This window comes from Panthera uncia (genome assembly GCF_023721935.1).
Source record: "Panthera uncia isolate 11264 chromosome E2 unlocalized genomic scaffold, Puncia_PCG_1.0 HiC_scaffold_20, whole genome shotgun sequence".
Lineage (NCBI taxonomy): Eukaryota > Metazoa > Chordata > Mammalia > Carnivora > Felidae > Panthera > Panthera uncia.
In genome coordinates, this window is record NW_026057589.1 from 6314172 (window position 1) to 6321529 (window position 7358).

Consider the following 7358-nt stretch of genomic DNA (forward strand, 5'->3'; position numbering starts at 1 on the left):
CCAAAATCCCATTCCCTTAGTTATTTAAACACTAACCTAGAAACTTCTTTCTGTGAAGCATTTGGCAGCTGTAATTAAAGTCTCAAGTCAATTGACCTCACAAAACAGAGATTATCCAAGTGAGCCTGACCCAAATAGCTGAGCATTTAAAGGCAGGGAGTTTTCTCTGGCTGGTGACACCAGAAGAAGTCAAATCGGTTCAAAGCACAAAGCAGGATTTGATGTGCCTTTGCTGGTTCGAAGAAGGGAGGTGGGCACATGAGAAGAAATGCCAACAGCCCGAAGTTGTTCTGAGAGGGCCCTCGAGTGATGGCCGGCATGGAAACAGGACCCCAATCCCCACCCACAAGGAACCGAGTTCTGCCAATACCCTATTTGCACTTGCCAGCAGCTTTCTCCCCAGAGATCCTGGGCTCCACCCAGCCATCACCTTGAAATCAGCCTTGTAGAACCCTGAGCAGAGAGCCAGCCACACTGGGCCAAACTTTTAACCTCCAGACCATGAGCTAATAAATGGGTGTCATTTCAAGCCACTGTGAAGCCACAGAAAACTAATACAGCATCCAGTGGCAATAAAATGCACCTCCCACCCCAGCCCTCGCTGTGCTAAGCTGGGCAGCCAGGATTAGAGCCCCACCCTGTATGCATCTTTGCAGGAAATTCCCTGTCAAAGATCAAAAGTTGGCTCAGCAGGGTTCATGAAAGGAAAACCAATTGCTCCCTGCCTGGCTCTGTGCCCCTCGATCTGAGGGGAAAGGGAGAAAGATCTGCCCATATAATAGTGTCCCTGGCAGCAGGGACAGCAGGGCAGCAAGCGTGACCCATTAACACATCAAGAGGATGCCAGGGGACAGCATCACTAAAGCCCCACTTTGATTTTTCCAGGCATGAGGGGGTGGAAGCCGGCAACAGAGGCTGTGTTCTGAATCCAAAGCCATCTATTTCTATGCCTTCAAAAGGGAAAATCATCTGAGCCCTCACAAGGGGAAGAAAAGAGAAGATGGATGGAATGAAAGTCTGCGCAGCCAGGCAGCTGCAAAGAGGAAGCGTGGGACCGGGGATGTGGGTCAGGGGACCCCAAGGACCGCCACCAGAATGTTAAATGTTCGCCCCCACCACCACCACTGCAGACCCGACAATTGGAGATTTAGGCATATTCAAGTTTTGTAAGCCTCAATTAGCCCTTGTAAGAGCTTATCTTCTTTCCCCCCAATTGACTTTAATCAAGAGCTTCAGAAGCTGGGAAATATTTTAAGTTAATCAGGCCCTTAATGCGGGCCCCTGGGGAATGCTGCAGACCTGTTCCTCCTCCCGTTTGCCACACTGGGCCCCCGTCTTTCCCTCCTCTCCCTTCCCCCCAGGGTGTCTGTGAAATGCTTGGCAAACTTGTCTCTCAAATGAAAGGGAGACTGAGGGAGAAGGGAACCGTTGAAAGGACACAGGACGGCAGAATCCTATCGTCGTCTTCCACCAGGGGCAGGCAAGTGGTCTTTCCAACAGAAGACTTTTTCACATGCCCTACCAAAAAAGTTGAAGATGTTCACTGAACACCCAGCTCGGTTCCAAGGACGCCCAGCACCGTGACCTCGTGTCTGAACCCCAACTAGGAACCCGAGGTCTGATGAGATGATAAATAACTGAATGCCAATAATAATCACTAACGCTGATGGTGCTCACCATGTGCCCAGTGCTGATCTGCATATGCAAATTCACTGGCTGCTCAACCAGTCCTTTACTATCAACATGATTATCGCTCCCATTTTACAGACAATGAAACTGTGTCCTGCAGAGGCTAAGGAACCCACCCCTAGGAGATCTTTCTGGCACATGTTCTACTGTGCTGTGAATCTGGGGCCACGCAGAAATCCCAAGCGGACGTTTCACACGCTGGCAGTCCACGCAGGGAGCTGAGCTAGTCACGTGAGATGAGGGATGAGGCTCTCGGCTCCAGAAAAGGGCAGGCAGGGGTCAAACACACCTCCATATCTTAGGTCAGGGTGCCCACAAGCAGACCCGGAGATGGGAATTTATGTGCAAGAGATTTATTAAGGGAAAAGGAAAAGAAACGGCTGAGCCAGAGGAGAAAGAAGAACAGAGAAAGGGAAGAAGCCAAGCAAAGGTATGAGTTCAGGGTTCTCTGGAGCACAAATCACACCTCAGGGTCTGTCCTGCCTCCAGGCAGGGAGCTGGCCCTTCAGACTCCAGCCCTGGTTACCCATCGACTGCAGGCTGCCCAGGAGGCAGTGGGATTTCCAGGCCCCTGTAGTCCAGGGGAAGACCTCCTGGGACAGTAACCGATACAACAGTTAGAGACACAACACGTGGAGCTGGGTACCAGACAGGCAGATCCCCCCCTCGACCTCGGTAAGGGGGATCTGAGGGGCTCTGGGCAAGCCCCATCCACTACAATCTATCTGAATCTTGAGGCTTCTAACTGTGCTGCTTCAGGAAAGTTGCTTGACCTCTCTGAGTCCCAGATCTACATCCGTGAAATAGGAAAAAAGATTCTATTTCCTCTCTCACAGAGTTACCATGGGGATTCGATTCAATACAATGAGCGCGAACGGTCTAAAATCAGCATGGCTGCTCTGGGATGCAGCGTCACACCAATTGCAATAAAATTACCACAAAGACACAGGAAGAGACAAAAATCCACTGAAGAGTCATGAGTAACTCACAAAGCCCTGCAAATGCTCTCCTGAGGACCAGCCCCCATCCTCCTCTGCCAATGAAGAGGATGTTTGGTACAAAGCCCTTGGGCTGTGACCACAGAGCCGGCCACAAACCCACCCACTTCTGCCCTGAAAACAAGCTCCTTGGAAAGAGTCGAGAGCTGTCCCCAAGCAAAGCCAACTACCCCACTGCACATCAAGCATCTGGGACCTGCGTCTCTGTTACCATCCAGAAGACAGCCCTGGCAAAGTTTGAGAGAGGGCGCCATCTGAAAGGGGGTTGCAGAGAAGTAGGTCCGGGGGCCTCTGCTGGAGCTCTCTAATCTAGCTCCATTCTTCTAGCTCTCTGATCAAGTGGCTCTGCTCACACTTCAGTTCACCTTCCAGAAACCCAGCTCTATCGAGCAGACATGTAAAAGCCGACAACTGAGTAGTCTTATCAAATTTTCACAGCTAAGTTGTTCAGTTGCATGGGAAATTGTTCGTGTCTGTAAATAGAAGAAGAAAGTGTCCGGCCCAGAGGCCTCAGGTGGGCTGGGGTTGCTGAAGGCAGTCCCCCAGGATGGCTGGGAAGTGCAGGTCCGGCTGAACTCCAAGTGGGGGTCTCCTTGAGTCCTCAAAGGGCCCAGCAGGTCTTGTCTTGACTAAACATCCAGGAAGCAAGGAGCAGCAGACATTAGCTGACTTCTCTGAGGTCCCTTAGGGGGCCCTGCACTTGCAGACAGCAGGCAGAGTGCCCGAGCACAAGGCCCCACCGCTGAGCAGCCGGAGGAAATGGGGGAAGTCACGCACATAACCCGAGCCTCAGTTTACCTATTCCACCTAGCCAGAACAAGGACAGAAACCTGACACCTGGGGCCTCTCCTCAGTGCTTTCTTGAGCACCACTTCTCAGACAGAATTCTCCACTGCAGCTGCGTTTGAACACAGCTTCTACTCTGGACTGCTGAGCAGTCTGGTTTAGATATCCTACCTTGACAGGGACGCCTTCCTTCCTGCCCAGGATGGCAGGCCCTCCTGACCGTTACAGAGGTTCTCATGCTAAGCCTCCAAGTCAGCACGTGACCATTGGAAGCCGCAGCCCTGTTGCAATAAAACATTCCTGTGGTTCCTGGAAGAATTGTTTTTTTCCATTTTGGATATTAAAGGAGAAAGCTTAACGTGTCTCATTTTCCTGGAATGGCTCATTTTGATGAACTGTTTGTGTGTGGATGGTCCAGCTTCCACCCCAAACACACACAAAAAATCTACAAATTATACAGTTCTGTGAACAAAACGCTCAGCCACATTTTGACCCTTGGCATGGATTTTGACAACTATCACTCCCTTCGTATGAGATTTCTTCCTTCTGGTTATTAAAAAGAAAAAACAATCCAGTATTTGTTTTAGCTTGGCTCCCTGGAAGTTAGAGAGGAGCTAGAGAACCCTCCTGGGGTTGGGGGAAGGAACCTGGGAGAAAGGCATCGGATGGAGGCAAGAGAGAGGGTTCCTTTCTTTTAGATCAAGATATGCTTGTGGGATAAAACCTGAGGAAGCCGAATTTAGAAGTAGCCTTGCTCAGGCCCAGCCAGGCAAAGAGAGCCAGTGGCCGAGGCCAGACCTACTCAGCACATGATCGGATGGCCCAAAACAGATCTCCCGGGACTGACTTGCCCTGGACGGTGCCCATCAGTGTGGAAATGAGGTCAGCCTCTGTCCAGCCAGAGTCCAAGTCCCAGGAAGCGGCGGCAACCCCATCACTGGCCAGCCAGCTGGAGGGGTCACAGCGCATCACACACAGAACCGCCGTGAAGATACACAGGTGTGCACGGACTTCTTCTTGACTTTAGGATGTGGTCACGCTCACCATACCTGGTAAGCCCATAACGCCCTTGAGAGGCAGGCAGTGGACCCTCTCACCACTTCTGTTTGGTCTCATAGGAAATGTCCAAGTTCAGAAAGTCTACTACTGTCTAGTCCCTTCTTCAGATAGAACATCCAAGTCTCGGTGGGCTTAATTGACCCATCCGAGGTTAGAAAAACCTCTAGATGGTCCAGGACTGAAATTCAGGGTTTCTAACTCTGAATACGGTCTTTCGCTCCATTTTGGAACACGTTGGGGAAAGACCCAGTCACAGACCATAAAACTCACAGACCACCAAAAATCCGTTACCCCCAGGTCAGGAACTCGGGAACAGACTCTGGGCACGTGTGTCCCGGGGAAGAGCCAAGAGCGTGGGTGTTTTCCTTTCTCCCTTTCCCGTGGCCATTGAGTTTCTCCTATGTGTAAAGATTCCCCTCCCCTTTTTCCAGCTCTGATAAAGTGAGGCACTGTTGCTTGTATTTTGGTGATGTTCCAAATGCTGCGCTCACACGTCCCTCCCTCTGTTTGCACTTATTTCCCTTCCATGTCACCGCCACCCGTATGCAGGACGATAGGCACCACGTCAGGGATGGCACCATGGGGCACCTCATCTTCTTCTAAACATACAAAAACTGACAATGTGAGAATTTTCTAGATAAAATTAGTCACGTGTATGCCACACAATGAGTCGGCTAAGTTAGAAAGATTAATGTGGTGACTGAACACGCAGCAGCCTTGAGGACACAGGCCAGGCCCCTGTGCTGGTGTGGGTGGGTCACCAAAGCAGCAGCATCCTATGCACTGAGTGGGACTCAGACACGAACAGGAGCACACGACCAGGGTCTCGAGGAGATTTGCATGGAGGCGAGAAAACCCGCCAAAGACAATACACAAGACTCGAGCTCAAAGCTAATGGAAACCCTAGCGTTTTATCAAGCAGACATCTTCTCCCTCGGCAATTCTAAGGTAACAGACTGGGAGTCTCCTGGGAGGTCACGGGTGAATCAGAAAGAAGACTGATCAGAGAGAACGGAAGCAAGAGGTGGAGTGTGCGGGAGGAGACTGGAAGCACCAGAGCAAGGAAGACCCCTTCGCAAAACCAACATGGTGCAGCATGGCCTTGTCAACTAAAGGGAAAGACATCGTGGGCATAAGGTCAGGTAGGGCACGCAGGGCTGCTCGGTGACATGCATCCCAGGGACGGGAATTTCCCATCCTTGATCCCAGATCCCCTCACTTCCTATCCGTGGGACCCTGGCTGAGCTCCAGACACCTCATCCACCTCCCAGGGTCCCTGTGCGTATCGTGGGCTCACACAGGAAAGCACCCGCCATGCGTGGGTCCCGAGACACGACGGGCATCCCTGATCCTCACCATGACCCTGCACGGTGGAGTTGCTGGGGAAGCGCTGACCTGGCTCCACAGCACTCGCATTCCTTCCGCTTCGCCACCAGCTGCTGATATGCTCTAGAGCAGCAACCCCTTTTGTCAGGTTAAATATGGTATGGAACCCTTGGGACGCCTGGGTGGCTCAGGCGGTTAAGCGTCTGACTTCCGCTCAGGTCATGATCTCGTGGTTTGTGGGTTTGAGCTCCGCGTCAGGCTCTGTGCTGACAGCTCAGAGCCTGGATCCTGCTTCCTCCGATTCTGTGTCTCCCTCTCTCTCTGCTCCTCCCCTTCTCTCTCTCTCTCTCTCTCTCTCTCTCTCTCTCTCTCTCTCAAAAATAAACGTTAAAATAAAGTGTTTTAAAACATGATATGGAACCCCGATGAGAAAACCCCTGTGAGCAGAGCTCCACTGGCTGCAATCAGAAGACTGAGCTCAGCCTCTCACTGAAGCCCTCCCCATCCCACATCCCGACCCCAGGCGGGGCAGGCACTCAGAGAGTCCAGGGCTCCACATGCCCAGCTTGGGAACTATGAATTTAAGATATAACTTTTCACAAAGGAATGGCTCCACCAAAAATGACCACGACTTCAATAATGTGTGTGGTTACTTTTCAGACACAACATTGTCAGGTAGGTTATACTGTCAGGTCCATCTTACAGACGGCAAGACTGAGGCTCAAAGCAGCTAATCAGCTCATCCTGTCACGTGATGGGTGACGGGACCGGGATTCGGCCTCAGATGCCCGCACTGTGAATCTACTATTTATTCTCTCTGATGGCAAAATTCCTTATTAGCCCTCCTTAGCCTGAAGACAAAGTGGAGCTGAGACAACAGAGTGGCCCTTCTTCCAGGCTCCCCGACCCCTTCGCCTCCAACTGACGCCACCACCTGGTCTCCTTCAGCACTGGAGACTGGAGCCCACAGGAGGCCTGGCATACTAGGCACACAGAACTTCCCCGGGGGCCCTCGGCCCCAACCCAGGCAGAGGCCCTCGGGCTACAGCTGCTGGTCTCCACGGGGGCTCACCTCGCTCATCCAGCTCTCTGGGCACCCCTCCCTCCACCCACCCCAGAAAGCAGAGCCAGGCTGGAAATGCTCTCACCAGGCCATCCAACATAGTCAGCCGTTCCCAAGCTGCTGCTCCTTTGGAGACAGATCTCCCCAACCTGGTCTGCATCATAAACATGCCTTTCCCAACCCAGGGCTTGGCCCAGGACTTAAGGATTCTGAGAAATGCCCCAGAAGTCGGTTCTTGGAGGGTCCCAGCAAAAAGAGATATTGGGGAAGAAGCAGACTCATTTGCATACAGTGAAGGAAAGCCACTGGGTGGTAGGCGCCCACCCTGTGCTAGGTTCTGGGGATACAGAAAGGAAAAGACACGTCTCTCTCATGACCCAGTGAGTCTTTAGAGATCATTCAGTCCCTCTTATTCATTCAAGATAGGAGAAAACGGA

At 51.9% G+C, this 7358-nt stretch overlaps 1 long non-coding RNA gene across 2 annotated transcripts in view; it reads right to left on the reverse strand.

The window, feature by feature from the left end:
- LOC125916400 (uncharacterized) overlaps positions 1–7358 on the reverse strand; it is a 544336-nt gene that overhangs the window by 298509 nt on the left and 238469 nt on the right. The window lies entirely within an intron of this gene.